Source organism: Cyanistes caeruleus, chromosome 15 (genome assembly GCF_971803275.1).
Source record: "Cyanistes caeruleus chromosome 15, bCyaCae1.hap1.1, whole genome shotgun sequence".
NCBI lineage: Eukaryota > Metazoa > Chordata > Aves > Passeriformes > Paridae > Cyanistes > Cyanistes caeruleus.
In genome coordinates, this window is record NC_141715.1 from 17,644,238 (window position 1) to 17,661,680 (window position 17,443).

At 48.8% G+C, this 17,443-nt stretch overlaps 1 long non-coding RNA gene across 1 annotated transcript; it reads left to right on the forward strand.

Moving 5' to 3' along the window:
* The first annotated feature begins 341 nt into the window (after nucleotides 1-341).
* On the forward strand, nucleotides 342-5,465 carry LOC147650453 (uncharacterized). Its single transcript, XR_015276587.1, has 2 exons — nucleotides 342-517; nucleotides 4,489-5,465. It is a non-coding gene; the product is annotated as an uncharacterized LOC147650453 (long non-coding RNA).
* The last annotated feature ends 11,978 nt before the right edge of the window (nucleotides 5,466-17,443 follow it).

A 17,443-nucleotide genomic window follows, 5' to 3' on the forward strand; every position in this document is an offset into this window, starting at 1 on the left:
GTCCCTGGGAAATCTGGAAAACACAGGGCCTTGCAGATGACTCGGGGATTTTTGGTTAAGTGGTATTCTGGCAAGGAAAGTTTATAACTGTTCAGGGAAGGCAGCTCATGCCATGGAAGAAGTGGGAAAATCACTAAAAGATGCTGGAGGATCTATGGGATTAACATTTCTGAGTGGGGAGGGTTATCCTGGATGCAGAAGTTGCTCTACATACAAATACCAAGACAGAAAACAAAATCTGTTGGTGGGAGCTGCCTCTGGGAGCCTGGCAGAACAGGATGCAGGCAGGGAGTCACAGGAAGCAAAGAGATACTGGAACCAAACAATGCTGTAAGAATGGATGGGTGCTGCTGCTGCCGTAGGAATGACAGGCTCCTGGGAATGGCTGGGCTTGGAAATGAGAGGGGTTTGCTGCTAAGCAAGCAACTGTTCTCTCCAAATCACTGACATGAAAGGTTTGATTTCCTGTGGCACATTTAATAGTACCCAAGGCCAGATTTTAACTCTGGGGCACACGGTGAGTGTTTGCAGTGTAAGGGGTCCACACAGACCTTTCCTTTGCACAGAACCCCAGAGCATCCTCCCCCGGCCTCCCTGGGGGCCGCGCTGGAGGCCCAGCCTTGGCAGGGGTCGGTCCCTCAGGGATCAGCAGAGCTGGGGCAGCCGCAGGCCCGAGGCTCCCGGCGTGTGCCAGGCCCAGGCCGGGCCTCGCGGCCCCCGGCCCCTCAGGAGGGAGCAGCTCCGGCTCAGGGCTGTCCCCTCCCCTGGAGCAGGGCACGGCTCCAGCTCTGTGTCCCGGGGGATCAGCTCTCCCGGGCCGGCTGCCAGCCCTGGCTGGGGCCCAGCTGTGGCCGGGGGATGGAGGAGCAGCATTTCCTCCCGAGCACATTCCCCTCTGGGGAATGCCCGGCTCAGCTGCGCTGGAGATGGGCTGCCACAACGTCACGCTGGCTGCCGGCCATCCCAGCAGACGATTTATTATTTTCCCTAGGAATCTGCTCTTAAAGCTTCTCCTGTAGTGTTGCAGGTGATTTCACTCGGTGCTCAGCACTGGCCAGACCTGCTTCAGCCTCTGACTGTGTGCAGAGCTAGAGTCTTGGCAAAAATGCTCAGGCCCTCTGTTTATTGGTTTGGAGCTTGTACCTCTTCCTGCTGGGTTGCAAAAGTCGAATTTGGAAGTTTCTTTTCCTGAGTGTGTCTGGGAGGGGGGATCCAGGCATTTCTGTGTTCATTATAAGCTGTAGGTGATTGCAAGTACTGTGGAAGGATAAAAGATGAGTATTAGAGACACAAAGGGCACCCAGGGAAGCCACGATCCCCTCAGGTGTAGGAGGGACTGGCTCTGGGGGTCACTGCCCTGCCCCAAAGCTGGCCATGCTTCAGTGCAGCCAGTCCTGCCTGAAAACAAAGGTGCTCTCTGAGCCCTTGGATGATGAACATTCCATGAACACAAGACCTTTCTTGGGCCCTATGATCAACATACGTTGATCCCAGTGCGCAGGTTTGGACTCAGCTGCTGGAAGGACATTATTTGAATTTGGAAACAGCATTATATTTGATATAAAATAAATTTGCTTTATTCGGAGTTTAGCTGCTTCTCAGCCTTTCCCAAGGATGAGAATGTTATGATTACAACAGCATGAGCTGCATGATGCAGACTTTAAATCAGTGTAAAGGTGCTGTGGATTAATCTGCTGATTTCCATGTGGGAACAAAATTGTATCAGAGAGCATCTTCCCACTCATGTAATTCCAGGCACAGCACTGTTTTCAGTAATGCAAAGATGATAATTGTTGGTTTAAAACTGACAAGGTCAGGTTATTGGCAGCCATGCATTTGGCAGCCAGCTTTACAACATGAAGATTTGACTCACAATAGGGCAGAAGGATTCTGTCCTGTCCCCAGGTCTGATAGCAGCCCAGAGTTTCAGTGCTGGTTAGTCAGCTCCTGGGCACAGCATCTCCTGATTCTCTGTCCAGCCAGGTGTGCCCCATGACAGGGCCAAACTGAGGCTTTCAGCTCAGAGCAGAGGGAAGAGAATCTGCCTTTTTCCATTTCAGCCACTGCAAACCCAAATCCGTGGCCCTGCACTGTTACCAGGGAGATGAGGTAACCAGGCATTTCTATCCCAATCCACTGTAAACTGGGAGCAGATCTTGCCATTATAGGGTGACCCTGAGGTAGGAGTATCTGTACAGCTCAAACACCACAATCGGCAGTGATTAACATCAGGAAATCCTCTCATGAAAGGATGGCAAGGAGTGTGGCCCTAAGTGGAGCACTACCCATTTAATTTACTTTAGGAACTTTAAAAAGTTTCTAGAACATCTCTGAAATGAAATTATTTTCTGTTCTCTGCCCAAGAAATCAGGACACATTTATGCACTTTTTGCACTTCTGTGCTCAGGAGGGGAAGTGAGCCCCCTGCTCTTGTAAGTAGAGATTATTTCATCCACAGATTTTGGCCAGTAAAAAGAGATTCATTCTGGTTTTGCGTGTTGATTTGGTTCAGTGCAGGAATCAGTGCAGCAGATGCAACACTGATGTGTTTATGGGGAGCCTTGCAGTAGGGGCAGTGTTTGTGCCGAGCATCTCAAACCCACACCAGCACTGCTTCAACTCCAGTCCATTGGGGCTCTGCTTTCATTTTCCCTCTTAAAATTGTTCCTGTGGAAAGCCCTGGAGCAGCTCTGGGAATTCCAGTGTGGTGACAAATGACCCCCAGTTGCCCTCTGGCCATTCCCTGGGATGGCTCAGCCTGGCACCGCTCTCGCTGGGGCTGCCCCTGTGCCTGCTCACCCGAGCCCAGCTCGTGGCAGGGAGTGCTGTGGCCCATGGGCCGTGCCAGCTGCCAGATCCAAACATTTTCACCAGGGGAACCCCTTTGTGTTACTCATCTGGTTGTCAAAAAGGACCTGGCTGCTGGCCTGGAGCTGGCACCAGATGAAAAATGTGCACTTAAAACATTTCATACTTGCACTGATGGGAATGAGCAATTCCTCAGCACATTTTCTCAACATTTTTGAACAATAACTGTCAACCTCAGGGCAAAGTGAGGCAGATTTCAGATTAAAGGGACGGGGTTTGCTTAGCTTTTATAAATCCCTCGGTCCCAACCTCCTTCACGTTCCTCAACACAACGAACATGGAAAGGCTGTGTCGAACACAACAGTCACTTTTGTCAACACAAGTTTTTCCTTTAATACTGTGATAGAAAGATTTCCAAAAGAGATTTTTGTGATGGATTCAGGACTTGGCATGCCAGGGAGAATCTGGTATTCTCCCCAGCAAAGCTGAAGGTTTGTGTGAGAAGACCGATAATGCCAGGCAAAAGAACCCTTAATTCCCAAGAGAGCTAAAATATTCCTTAGTTTGTTTTTCACCCTTAATTACTTTTCCTCTCTTGATTTAATCTGTAGTGCTGAAGCTTGTCAGCACCTATAGCCTTTCCTTCAGGATTGATGTCTTGGGAACAGGAATAAAAGCAATTTCCACGTGTTTCCCTGTCATGGCTGCTGCCTGGAGCCCGGTGACTTTTCTTTCAAAAGACCCAATTCTGTGCCCATGTAAATGGAACAAAACTTCATTGGAGTCAGGAGCTTTCTGTTCCTTAGCACCAAGGCTGAGGCTTCCATCACCCAGCCCGATATCCTGTCACTTGCAATAAAATCTTCCAGTTTCTGTTGCGTCTCTCATTTTCCAAAGAAGAAATGTCTCAGAAAGAATGATTGCCTCGGAACACTTTCCTTGATTTTGACTTAGCAGAATCTTAAGGCCATTTCAGATGTAAATTGTCAAATTTACCACTGAAGGGAGAAATTGTTCTGAGGAAGAAAATGAACCTTCTATTTGGAAAATTAGTTCTCAGAAAAAAGCATTGCTCATAGTTTTTTTCCAAGTGAAGTGATTTCTTGAAACATCCCCTGTGTGCTTTCCATTGTGTCAGCTGGCACTGCCACACACCAGAGAAGTTTCTCAGGAGACTTCCAAGAAGCTTTGCTGTACCATCTCTTGGACAGGGCTGTAGAGCCAGATTTGCTCAGCCAAACTGGGACTTTCAGGCTTTCATTTATTCAGGGTTTGGTCTCCTCTGTTGTCCTTAGCAGGAGTTTCGTGGGAACTTGCAGTGGGGGGGATTTTCAGCCTCGTGTCACGCGCAGTTTCTAAACCGGAAAGCTGTGAGCCTCAGCTCTGGAGAGCTCAGCTCAGCATCACAACCAGGGCCTGGGTCAGTCAGTGGGGAGAAGGCCCCAGGGAGAGCTCAGAGCTCCTTACAGGGCCTAAAGGGGCTCCAGGAGAGCTGGAGAGGGACTTGGGACAAGGCCTGGAGGGACAGGACACAGAGAATGGCTCCCACTGCCAGAGAACTGGTGGCTGTGGTGCTCTCTAGTGTGGGAAGATACCTGTCAGGGACACACTCAGAGATATGATACAGATGTCCTTGTTCTTTTCCTTGTTCTACTCCTCTCCACTTGAATTCCCCTTTAGTTCATGCCGACATTGACTGATGCAAGCAGTGAGAGAGAACATAATTCCTGGAACGCCTGTGCGATGCTGGTGCCAGACAATGCCTTCTCCTGAGGCTCGTGTAATGTGCAACCAGACCTCTGAGTATTTTTTAAAGGCCATTTGTGAAGAGTGAGGTGAGGACATTTTGCATTTGGGCAGTCAGAAGTTTTAGAAAGGTGCTGCAACGGAAGATGTCAACAAAAGCTGCTGCAAAGTTGTGCTTTCATTTCACAGGGCTCTGAGGAGATGCATTCTTGGGTCTGGTTCATGTGGGCTCATTTCTCTGACTCAAATTCACTTTGAATTTGGGCATCAAAGGGATTTTCAAATTCTAGGTCAAACTCATTAGAAACCCTGAATCTCACCTGGTCCCAGCTCTGTAAATGACAAGAAACAGTAAATCTGCTTTGCTCTGCTTTGGATACCAATCCATGAATCATGGGCTGGGGGTATTTGAAGCTTAGCCCAGAACCTCTCTGTCTAAGAGCCAGTTGTTTCTCCAAGAGTTCATGACTTTGCTCCAGGCAAGCTCCAGGTATGGGGAGGTTCAGTGGCACATGGAACTCGTCCGATTTTTCAGGGGATTGCAAACACAGCAGCCAGTGTTTGGACTGGGGATTTTGCTAGCAAAAAGTTGCAACCCTGAGACCGAGCCCAGCTGCCTGAGCAAAGACTTTTCCAGAGGTAAAAGCCCCAAGCATCCCTTCCCGGTGTCCCTGGGGAGCCAGGGCAGCCCGGGGACCCCTCTCCCTGCTCCCCGCTGGCTCCTCCCAGAGGAATGGGGGCTTTCCCGGAATTCCTGCCTGCCTGTGGGTCCTCAGCCAGTCCTGCAAAAATGCATTTTTTATTGAATGTTATTCTAACCATAAAACTTTTAAGCTGTTCAAATACTTTCCTTTGTACTGTAGACATCTGAGACTATGAGACATTAACAAGTAAATGTACTTTTTTTTCAACTGCTTCGATCTGCTGAGGAGTTTTCTTTGGACTGATCTGCCCTTGCCTCATAGCAGAGGAAACGAGACTGGGATCTGATATCGGATCTCCTTGGTAGCCGTCTCCCCAGATGGGAGGTGTAGGAGTGTTTCGTCTTGAATTCAAAATGGGACTCTATTCCTTGGCAACTCACCTGCTCACTCAGGATCCAGAGATGTTTAAAGCCAAGAGATACCATTCTGATTCTCTTTGAATCCCCTCTTAAGCCTATAAGCCTTCCAGGAGTAGAGCACATATTTTAGTAAGACTCAGCTGAAATATTTCAGAAGATGGAATTCAGCCTTTTCCATAGTTATTTAATTAATTTTTATTAATTATTTTATTAATTATTATAATATTTATATAATTAATATAATGAGCTCTTTGACTCCTGCCACTTCATGTCTGTACTCAAGCCACTGAAGCTGACTTTATATTCAATATATTTTTATAATGGTCTCATCTGTAATTGTTTCCCTGTTGCATTGTGTCCTAAATTGCAAAATGAAATAGCGTGTTGCTGCCCCAGATTGTTTATGGGAGACAGAAAAGGCATTGGAAGAACCAAATCCATTATTGCAGTTTGCAGTATGAGGGGGCACACCCCAGATTTGTTCTGGAGCTCATTAAAGTACCAGCCTGGTAAAAGATAGACCCGAATGGTTTAAATCAGAGACCTGCTTTTCTGACATGATGAGCCCCTCATGAGGCATCCAAATCCAGCCTTTTTGGAGCCCTGGGAGTGCAAGCAGGTGTTTTCAGGAGTCAAATTTATGGAGCACAGCTACACCGGCAGGAACTGGGGAATTGTGTCTGAATAACCTCTCGTCACAACAGTGACAGGGCAGGCGTTGAAAACCAAGTGTAAATAAAATGGCATCATTTTAGGGAGGGTTACTATTCCTGGCTATCACAGAGCTGCCTCAAAGTATTTAACAGGAGGCCTTAAGCTGGGTGGGGGAGTTTGGGTTTACCCCAGAAATCCTGGAGAACTCAGCAGAGGCTGCACACGCTGCTCAGAGGTGGCCACTGCTCTTTTTTCAAACACGGGACAGCTTTAACCTTGAGGGCCAGTTTTTCCCTCCAAGAGAGCTGGAAGTAGAGCTCTAAAGTTACACCTCAGAGGCCTTTGCAGTGTTAGATTTTCACTGTTGTTTTTTTTTCAGCAGAGGTTTTTTATATGTTGAGTAGGAAGTTCAGTGGGTTTAACACCTGATTTCACGCTGTATAGCACCTGATAATTTGCATTTGACATTTTGCCACCTCTCCAATGGGAAGTGTTTGAATTTTTTAATTTTTTACCAGCAATTTACTTACTCGGGTGCTACCATAACATAGAAACTATTGCTTCCCTTTGATCCAGGGTGGTGTTTTGTAAAGTCTGATTACAGCGAGGTCTTTAATTTCAAGCCCTACGGTCGATACCTGTAACCACATAACCCTGACACCGATCTTGACACTAACCCTCTAATTATTTTTCATGTCCCAAATGTTAATATTTACCAGGTAGAGTCAACCTCCAAACCACAGAGTGTGGTTTGCATTGTTGGTGGTATGAATTATACATCAGCTAAATAAAAATGTTAACCTTTCCCACTAAGGTAATTAGATAAACAGATCTCACTCCTGAGCAGGGCTCGAGCAGTTCTGTAAATGCAGAAATGTTTCTGAATTCCCTCGCACGAGCAGAGCTCCCGGGACACAAATCGCAGCCGAGGAGGTCTCAGTGAGCGGTGGCTGTGGGAAGTCTCTGGGGCTGGAGAGTCACCAACACCAATCCTCTGTGCACAGGCTCCCCCTGATGGAAATTAAAAATACCAAACAACGCTTTCCCCCCTCCCGGCTGCTCCGAGCTGGTTTGTCTGAAGCCACTTCTCGTGTTTTGACACTCAGCGTTTGAAATGCAGATGATTTAAGGAACTGGCTGCTGCTCCTCGTGACACCCGGGAGTGGCTGATGGCTTGTGCGTGCTCATGGCCAACACTGGGAACTCCTTGTGTCGGTCAGGAAGAGAAGGGAAGCTCTCTGTGCGGTGAGAAGGACTGAGGTGCCACAGGGAGAGCTGTGGCCCTGCACAGACACCTCAACAATCCCCCCTGGGCATCCCCGGCAGAGCTGCCCAAGCTCCCAGAGCTTTGGCAGCCTCGGGGACAACGAAGGAAAAAGGAAAGGAAGGAGGGAGGAGGAGGAGGAGGAGGAGACAGTCCAACAGTCCAGCCTGAGCCTGCCCCAGCCCAGCTCCAGCTGCTCCCTGGATCATGCTGCTGGTCAAGAGAGTGAAGAGATCAGAGTTACCCCTCAGGAGGATGTTGAAGACCACAGTGAGGTCTCCCATCAGTCTTCTCCATCTGAACAAACCAAGTCCCCTCAGCTGCTCCTCTTCAGACCCTTCCTCTTCCTCATGTCCATCCTTTGGACACTCTCTAATGGTTTTTTATATTGTGGCACCCAAACTGCCCCAGCACTGGAGGTGAGGCTGCCTCAGCCCAGCACAGAGCAGGACAATCCCTCCCTGGCCCCTGCTGTCCCAGGACAGGGCTGTCCCTCCTGGCTCCCGGCATTGCTGACTCAGATCCAGCTGGCCATGGACCTGCACCCCCAGGTCCCTTCCTGCAGCAGAGGGGAAAAATGTGTAATTAATACCAGAGCCAGAATACAGCTAATACACACCTTGTTTCAGTGCAATTGGTGGATAATTACTCTTCCCTAATTGTGTGGAAGTTAATATGACTTTCAGCATTGCCCTCTCGTGTGTGACGGAAGGAGAGAGGCTCCTGCACCAGTGGAATTGCTCCCTTCTCCGATCAGAGTCTGAAAAACCCCTTGGTGCTGTAAATACGGCCAGGGATGGTTACTGGGGTCGGCAGAGGGGTGGCAGGTGTGGGATCCCTGCGGCAGGAGAGGTTTTAGGGCAGGACAGGAGTGGAGGTGCCTGGTGCTCAGCAGCCAAGGCAGGCTCATTACGCCTGACATCCTTCTCTCAGCACTAATCATTTTTCCATTTCAACAACGGCTGTTTACAGCAGCTGCTGCCTTATGTTTGGTTTGATCCTGCTCCAGATTTTGCAAGTGATTAAAATGTTGCTAATAAAGATATTTTAACTAGGATTTGCATGTTGACTCGCCTTTTCCAGCTACAAAGATCTCAGCACCGCTGCTTTCTGTGGCTGCTGGCCACTCCAGGGGTGAGCCGGTGGCCTCCAGAGCAGCAGTGCAGCCTCATCCAGGCTGTGCTCCCCTCTCCAGGAGCAGCAGGGAGGGTGGGGAAGGGCTGGATTCTGGAAGGAATCCCGGTGCCCTTGTACGTGCATGATAGGGAGATTATCTTACACACATTCCCTTGTACGTTCCCCTGCCTTACCACATACTCGGCTGATTTCTGCTGGAATATTGTAATTGCATTCATATGCTCCAATAGCAAGGGCAGCTGCAAGTATTTCCAGATAAAACCTGTGCTGGTGCCGAGGGCTCTGGGGCAGCCCTGTATCCCCAGCTACACCAGGCGCTGGGCAAGGAGCAAGAGACTTTTCTGCCTCTCTAAAATGATCCCGTGGTGCAGCAAGCATCAAAATCCCTGAGGGAGCTGCGTGGTTCTCACCCCACGCTCCATCACCCCTGAAATCTCAGGGGTGTGCTCACAGAACCCAGGGAGCAGGCTGGCAGCTGGGTACCCGAGCATCCCTGCCCCTCCCTGAATTTGGGAGGGTTTGGCAGTACCTGGGAGCTGGGTACCCGAGCATCCCTGCCCCTCCCTGTGCTCGGGAGGGTTTGGCGGTGCCAGGGCTGGCTGGCAGCAGGCAGTGGAGCAGCAGAGGGTGCTCTGGCTGCACCAGCCGGGCTGCAGGCTGGGCACGGCGTGTGGAGCACAGCGAGGAGCGGCTCCGCATCCCAGTGAGCCTCATCCCTGTGCCCGCTTCTCCCCAGCCCCTCCCTCCCTCCCTCCGCCCGTGGAAACGCTCCCTTCTGGACTGGGGAAAAAAAAAAAAAAAAAAAAAAAAAAAAAAAAAAAAAAAGAGAGAGAGAGAGAAAAAAAAAAGAGAGGAAAAAAGAGCTTTTGGGTGAGTGCCAGAGAACAGTGAGGGGCTCGTGGGTTGGCATCTGGACGTGACACTCGAGCAAACCCGTCCCCTCATGCTCAGTGTGACTCAGGCATTTTTAATTACTGGTACAGAAGAAAGCAAAGCTCATGGTGGGTTTTGTTCAGCCCTTCATTCATGCCTGCAGCTCCAGGGTCGTGCTATTGACTTGGCTCGAATGACCCCCAGGACACAGTCCCTGCCACAGAAATAACCAGCACACTCATGCCAGCCCAGCACAGGGAGAAATGAATAATAATGCAAGGAGAGAGAAAATTTATAGCAAAGAAAGGTTCAAAATACTGTTTAATGAGCACACTGCTGATGTAACTGTTGTTGGAAATTCCTGCTGAAGGCTGCATGTTTGCCAGACAAAGCCCAGGATTAAGATTGGGTTTCTGTGGCAGATTATCTGCTCTTTTTATATCACCTCACATCTCCTTCCTCTCTTTCTTTTTGTCTGTCACACTCAGTTATCTTGTAAACCCTTTAATTCTGCTCTGCACATATCCACAGCTTGCCTGGATGGAGACCTGACTTGAATTATGCCTTGAACTGCTCATACAGTACTAATTACATTAATAATAATTGACTTGACTGGGCTTTGGATCAACCTCTGAAGGAATACATTTGCATCTCATTACTTACCCTGGTGTTCTGCATGTGTTTGCAGAGGCTGGAGGGCCTGGAAGAGGCAGCCAGCAGGAGGGTCCCTGGGCAGTGGAGAAGGACACAGGTCCTGCCTGTGGGAACGCTGGAAAACCAGGACCCGTTTTTGGTGCTTTGTGCCAGGATTCTGGGGGATGTCACTGTCTGGCAGCTCCAGCTGATGTGAAACTCATGAGGCACCTGCCCACAAAGGGACCCAGGCAGGTTAAACAGGTTGTTTTCCCCCTCCTCACAGCAGGGTCCTCATGTCCTGAATTCTCAGAATTCCAACAGATGTTTTAGGTTTGCTCCATTGGGATTTGGCAGGCTGTGGACAGCCAGTGCTGTTCTGGGTGTCAGCTCATCCATCGGTCCAGGGGAGGGATTTGTTGATTCAGTGAGTGTTTTGTTGACATGGAATTGTTGGGTCAGATACTCACACCTGAATTTCTTCTGTTTCCCTGAAATATCTCAGTCTCTGTTCTGCCTTGTGGGAATGTGTGACCCCCTGAACAAACACTGGAGAAGGAAATTCATCTCCAGGGCCACTTCCAGCCCTGGTGGACACAGACTCTGTGCTGCAGGGTGTATCCACACCAGTCTTGCAGCAGTAATATCATCTGGGAGTGTCAGCAAAGGCTGGAGGTCTTTGGGGTTTGGTTTGCAGCGTGCATACAAACACTGCTCTTTGATATCCACATCGGTCCAGGGGGAAAACTGCTGGGAAAAACCTTTGATTTCAGCATTCTGAAGGCAAATATGTATGTGCCAGTTCCCAGGACAGAGTGAAAGCAGGAAAGTCGAGGCATATTACAAACAAGATATGAAAAGAAATAAGAGAAGTAGGGAAGAAATGCAAAGACAGAAATATTTAGCAATTTTCCTTTCCTTCAGTTATACCTGGGAACCACCTCAAAGCCAAAGGGGAGGCCTGAGAGTGCACAGGAGATGTTTAAGCCATAGCAGAAGGAAATAAAGAGTGACAGTATTTTTGGGGAGCCCTGGCTAACACTGAGCACCCCAGGTAGGAGTGGGAAGAACAAATACACAAGAATGGAGGTGACAGCAGTAGCAAACAACCATCAACAGGATAGAAAGTAAACAAGGACCTAAATGCAACAAAAGAGACTTATTTTTCTCTAATGAGTCATGACTAAGAGCATTATTTCCTTTCATCATTAGAGATCTGAATTTCTAGAGTCCCTTTTCTCACTCAAATGAGGACGCATCACTTTAGGTCTATGCTGGAAACACGGATCAAAACCTTTATTTAAGGCCTTCCCCTGTCTTTCCTGGATGCTTCCTGAAGGAATAGCCTAATCAGTGCTTCAGGGATGCAGGAGACTGGAAAATGTGTGCAATGTGATGCCTCTTTATGTTTAATAAAATCAGATTCTTTGCTATTTTAAACCTTTGAACATTTGTGGCTGTAACTCACTAAAGGGAAGGTGCCAAAGCCTGTAAAGATGTCCCAGCACTGGTTTTGTTGGTATCTGGTGCTGAGAAGTTAAATTAATAGATTATCCCTTTTGGGGTAATTAAAATGCATTTGTTGGTCTGGCCACCTTCTCCCATATCTTGATTTTCAAATTTCCATTAAGCTAATAAAATAGGCTGGCATCCTGCCTGCTCCATAGCCAACAGAAGATACATTAAGTCTGTATTTCATTAACTAACAATATATTGACCTTATCATATGACAGTTTCTGGATATTAACATTTAGCCCCTCTTATCTCTGGTACATTCTCCTAAGGATCTTGATGTACTTTCAAACAGTCATTTCAATCCCACTGTCCTTTTGTGTGCTAAAATTGTATTGCCATCCTTGTCACACACATCAAAGAACTGCACATTGCAGAGCATTCTCATAACCCTCAAAATCTGTTGCAAAGCATTTTACAAAATGCAGATTTTAATATCACTGTGGCATTCATCGAAATTGAAATCTATTGAAAGATCTAAAAGTTGTTCATTAAGAAAACACAATTCAGACGAGAGAAATGACTTTGTTGGCAATGATAAATTTGTGCAGTGCTTTTGCTGATTACCTTAAGTAAAAACATTATGCTAACTCTTCCTGATGTGCAGCCTGAGCCTCCCCCGGCCCTGGCTGTGCCCTCTTGTCCTGTTGCTGTTCCCTGGCAGCAGAGCCCAACTCTGTCAGGGAGTGCTGGGGCTGCCCTGAGCCTCGTCCAGGATGAACACCCCCAGCTCCCTCAGCTGCTCCTCACATCACTTGTGCTCCACACCCCTCACCAGCCTTGCTGCCCCTCTCTGGACATGCTCCAGCCCCTCCATGTCCTTCTGAACCTGGGGACCAGGACTGGGCACGGTGCCTGAGGTGCTGCCCAACCAGTGCCGAGTACAGGGGGAGTCCCTGCCCTGCTCCTGCTGGCCACACCATTGCTGATCCAGAAACAGACACATTTTCAGTTTTCTCCTTATCCCAAATTGCTTGTGGGCCAGGGAGGTGGTGATGGCTCTTGGGCTCCTGGCAGGGCTGCAATTGCTCACGTTTCAGTGCAGCTGAGCGACAGCAGGACACAGATGTGTGAGCTGCAGGCCAGGCTCCTCATCCTGCGAGGCTGCCAGTGCAGTCCTGCAGCCTGTGGTGTTTGTCTGGGCTCTGATGGGAAATGGAACCCTGCAGGCTCTGTGTGCTGATAGGAATTCTCTGCCTGTGTGGTACGAGGTGAGAGCACAGCCAGCGTTTCATGCACTCCTCCAGTGATTCATTTCCTACCTTCCCTGGGAACTGCCCTCTGTGCATTCTGGACATCTCCCTGCCCGTGGACACGTAGGCCTGTAGGAACAGGCTGCAGGGTAGGTGCAGAAAGGCTTCAGTCCCAGCTCCAGGTAGAATGGGAATATTTTGACTGTGTATTTTATCTCCCTTTCATTTATGGCTGCACTCACCTCATCCTTGGGAATGCCTCTGAGGCTGAATTTCTCAATTGTTTGCTGCAGGAGAGCACCTCCATAGCACTCTATCCTCTCCATCCTCAGGGGAATATGAGAGCCTCCTGTCCCTGTGTGTGATGTTCCAGGCCCTCCGGGGGCACTCCTGGGTAAGGGAACAGCACCGGCAGCACCTGAGCCAGGGGTGCCCCTGGAGCAGCGCCTCTCGTGTACGATGCCTTTATAAAATGTCCCAACATATAACAGGTGTTGCAATCGCACTCTTGTGCTTTTGAGAACTGCCATAAGAGCCCTGAGAAAATTATGGATCTTCTTCTGGAGGGGGTGTGGATGGTCATGGTGTGATTGTGATCACAGAATCCCAGAATGGCTTGAGTTGAAGGAACCTCAAAGCTCATCCAGTGCCACCCCAGCCATGGCAGGGACACCTCCCACTGTCCCAGGGTGCTCCAAGCCCTGTCCAGCCTGGCTTTGGGCACTGCCAGGGATCCAGGGGCAGCCCCAGCTGCTCTGGGCACCCTGTGCCAGGGCCTGCCCACCCTGCCAGGGAACAATGTATTCCCAAAAAGGACTGGGAAGACAGCTGCAGGGAATGGAAGCAAAGCTGGCAAGGAAGGAGGTTGTGGATGACCATGTCTTGTTTTAGGATGGAAACACTTCTATCCAGCATCCACCAGCTCCAGACAGCCTGTTGTGGTACAGGAGCAGATCCTTTTTGCTAAGAGAGCAGGAGGTAGAGCAGCAGGTTGCCTAGCTGGGACCACTGCCTTTAGAGGGCCTAAACTGTTCTTGGCCCCAGAGCAGCAGCTGTCTCCAGGCAGCTGTGGAGCTTCATCCAGAAAAGATGAAATGTGGACATTTCCTGCCAAGCAAACATCTTCCAGCTGGCAGCCACTTAGTGCCTACCTGTGTTTGCTGCTCGTCCTGACATGCCACCACAAGTTGTAAACGATCCTCCATTCCCTTGGGAGTGTCCTACTGCCACTTGATGAGCTGAGAGAGCACCAGGGAATCCAAACCATCCAATCCAAACCCCCAGACCATCCTGGATCCCGGGGAGCTGGGCTCCTTGTGTTCTCTGCTGCCGCTGCTGGGCTGTGCTGCAGGGGCAGGCAGAGCTGACCCACCAGGGCTGTGGTGCCACAGAGCTGCAGGTCCCAGCAGACCCCCCAAAAACCACTCCTGATTGTTGAGCTGTTTCCCCTCGGCAGCCCTCTGTGCGAGGGCTCAGATGGCAGCACGGAGAAGTGTGACTCGCAGGTACAGAACAATGCAAAATTTGTTCTTACAGTGTAAGTCGATTTCCATGTACAAACCCTCCTCTCCTCGTGCCACACTCTATCAGCCTGGAGCCGGTGGAAATCATGTGCTGTTAGGAGCCTGTGAGAGATTTATGCCACGGGAACAATGGAAGCCTGTTGTTCCGATGAGATGATATATGCTGAACACTTTCAGACTATATATTTAACCAGAAAAAGTTTCAAAGCTCTGATATATGCAATAGAAGACTCATTATGCTGTACAGATTTGTACTCTCCCTAGTCTGATCTGATTGCACCTCTACATCATCTCCTGCCGTCTGTCAGTGCCTACTGGAGTGCTCGAAGCTTGGGACTAATCCAGGAGGGAGGGAGAACATCCAGGAGGGAGTGTGGGATTTTCTGCTGATTGACTGGAATGCAGCGTGAGGCAGCGTGTGCTACACCGAGGGGACAGGTTTGGAGAGGCTTTAGCTCAGCCTGGGAGCTGGGACAGGTTTGGAGAGGCTTTAGCTCAGCCTGGGAGCTGGGACAGGTTTGGAGAGGCTTTAGCTCAGCCTGGGAGCTGGGACAGGTTTGGAGAGGCTTTAGCTCAGCCTGGGAGCTGGGACAGGTTTGGAGAGGCTTTAGCTCAGCCTGGGAGCTTTAGGTTGGACAAATGGGAGAAGAAAAGCCCCTCAGTCAGTGTATTTGTTTAAAATACACATGCACATAAGGGCAGTTGCCTGGGCTGGTGGCACTTCCAAGTGCCACACTTCAGGTGCCTCAGTCTGCCCATCTGAAGAGGAATTTTAGCAGCTCTCTAGTACCTCAGGAGCTGCTCCTGACACAGCAAATCCTGAGCATGAGGCATTCCAGTATCCTTGGAAAGAAGTCACTCACTGGGTTTTCTTTTCAGAAAACTTCTGGAGAGGCTTGGCAGTGTCCTGGGACAAGAAGAAATTCTTGGCAGGTGCTTGCCAGGGCAGCTCAGTGCAGGCCTTGTTCCCTTTTGCTGCTGTGTGTACATGACAGACTGGGTGGGGACTGCAGGACTCCTAGCTGATCAATGGCCATGATGTCATCCCCAGCTGGGACATATTTTACAGAGGATTGCACTTGTCCCCTCCCTCACGTTCCCAGACTCCTGTAATTATGCTCCAGGCCAGTAATGAGCACGTCTGAGCCGCAGAGAGCCAAGCCCAGCTCCCCCAAAGTCGTGGCACCTGGAGCTCATCCCAAGGGGCAGCTCCATCCCAGTGCTGGTCCTGGCAGGTGCTGGAGCCTGCAGAGCTGCTCTGCTGGGATCCTGGAATGTTCTTCTTCTCAGGTACCTACACAGGTCTGCCAGCAGAGCTGCACATCCAGGGAGCTGCCAAGTATCCCAGGAATAGGTGGTTGAGACACCACTGAGCATGACTCAGACCCTCTAAAAGGAGTGTGGTTAGTAAGTTCCATCAGAAAATGCTTATTGTATTTTAAAGGTCATTTTCCAAAAAGGAATTTTCCAGATTTGATGGAATTTTACCCTTCAGGTCATTCATTTTGTCAAAATCCACCTGCACTCCCTTCTTAAATTTCGTTTTGGTCCATCACACATGGATTCAAAATAAGGGCCATAAATTTTTTTCAGAACTAAGAATATAACTCTTAGTTAATAACTATCTTCAGAACTTAATTGTTTCCCCTCAAAAGCCTCCTGGGAACTAACAGTATTAGGATACCACAGAGAAATTTTAATCTAGAAGAATTCAGTCTGTGTACATCCAGCTGTTGTTGTCCATACTATTTGAAATGGGGAGTAGATCTGAGGACTTGTAGATCCCACTGTTTTCACTATAATCAGAAATAATTTACTGTACAGCTGCTAAATGTGACCTCCCAGGATGTCCTCAGGCTCTCACCTGAAGAGCTGCAGCAGCTTTTCTCTGTCCGTAGTCTGAAGCATTTTGAGTTAAACTGTGTGTGAGGATGGGAGAGAAGAGCGTGGCCCAGGGAGATGAGGAGCAGGATGGGCTGGTCTTGTCTGCTACTCCCAGGAGCTGCTGGAAGGGCTGAGCTCCGGACACTGCTGCTCTCCTGAGCCCGTGTGGATCAGCAGCATGTTGGGAGCCTCCTGCCACAGAAAAGGAAAGCTGGGCTTTGCAAGCAGCTCATCTTTCAGCCGGGAATACGAGAAAGGGGAGAGATTCCCAAAAATGCTGGGCGGCCTTTGGAGAGCTGAGCCGGCAAGCCCTGGGCCCGGCACTCTGACTTCATGTGGATCCTGCTGAAGAGGGGAAATTTGAGCTGAGCTGTGTTGAAAATCTGTCCAACCCAAGCATTTTAAAGATATTTAGGCCTTGTTCCACTCACTGTTGCAAGACTTGAGCGAGACAGGTTAGAGCTTTCAATTCCCTTGAAAGTGGTGCCAGGGAAACATCGAAGTCTGTTCTAAAGCTCTGTGCCTTCATCAAGGATCTTTAAAACCAGGCTGGAGATTATTTGCCTAAAATCATGCAGATTCAGGGTTGTATTTTTAATTGCAAGACTTCCATTTCCTTATAGATAGCCCCAGCAGAAAATAATGGGATGAGAAATAAAAAAGAATTAGATGATTCTCTTTAGAAATTCCTTAAAATATGTGAATATGGCAAAGGCTGGGTGTCACCTGTTCTGCTGTGCTTCTGAGAGATAACTTGTCTTGGCTCTTGGTTTCTCCCTGAAAGCCTGGACTTTTGGTTTGGAAAAGATAATATCCAAACCATATGTCTAATGATTGATTCCTCTGGATGTATGTCCAGCCTGTGTAATGCTCTCTTAAGGGAACAAACACGGATGTGGTTGAGGCAGCAGCATGGGAACACTCATTTAATCAGTGTTTTTTAGTCAATATTTACTAATAAGACAAAACAACTTTTTGTTCTTTGGGGAATATAACATTGTATTTCCTAATATAACAGCTTATGGATGAAGCTCTTCATTAACCCATTCCAGGTTCTCCTCATGCATCACCAATACAAAAAAAAAAAAAAAATCAGTTTCTTTAAAATGCTGCTCTAATTTGATCTATTAATAATATTTCTCTAGAAGTTTTC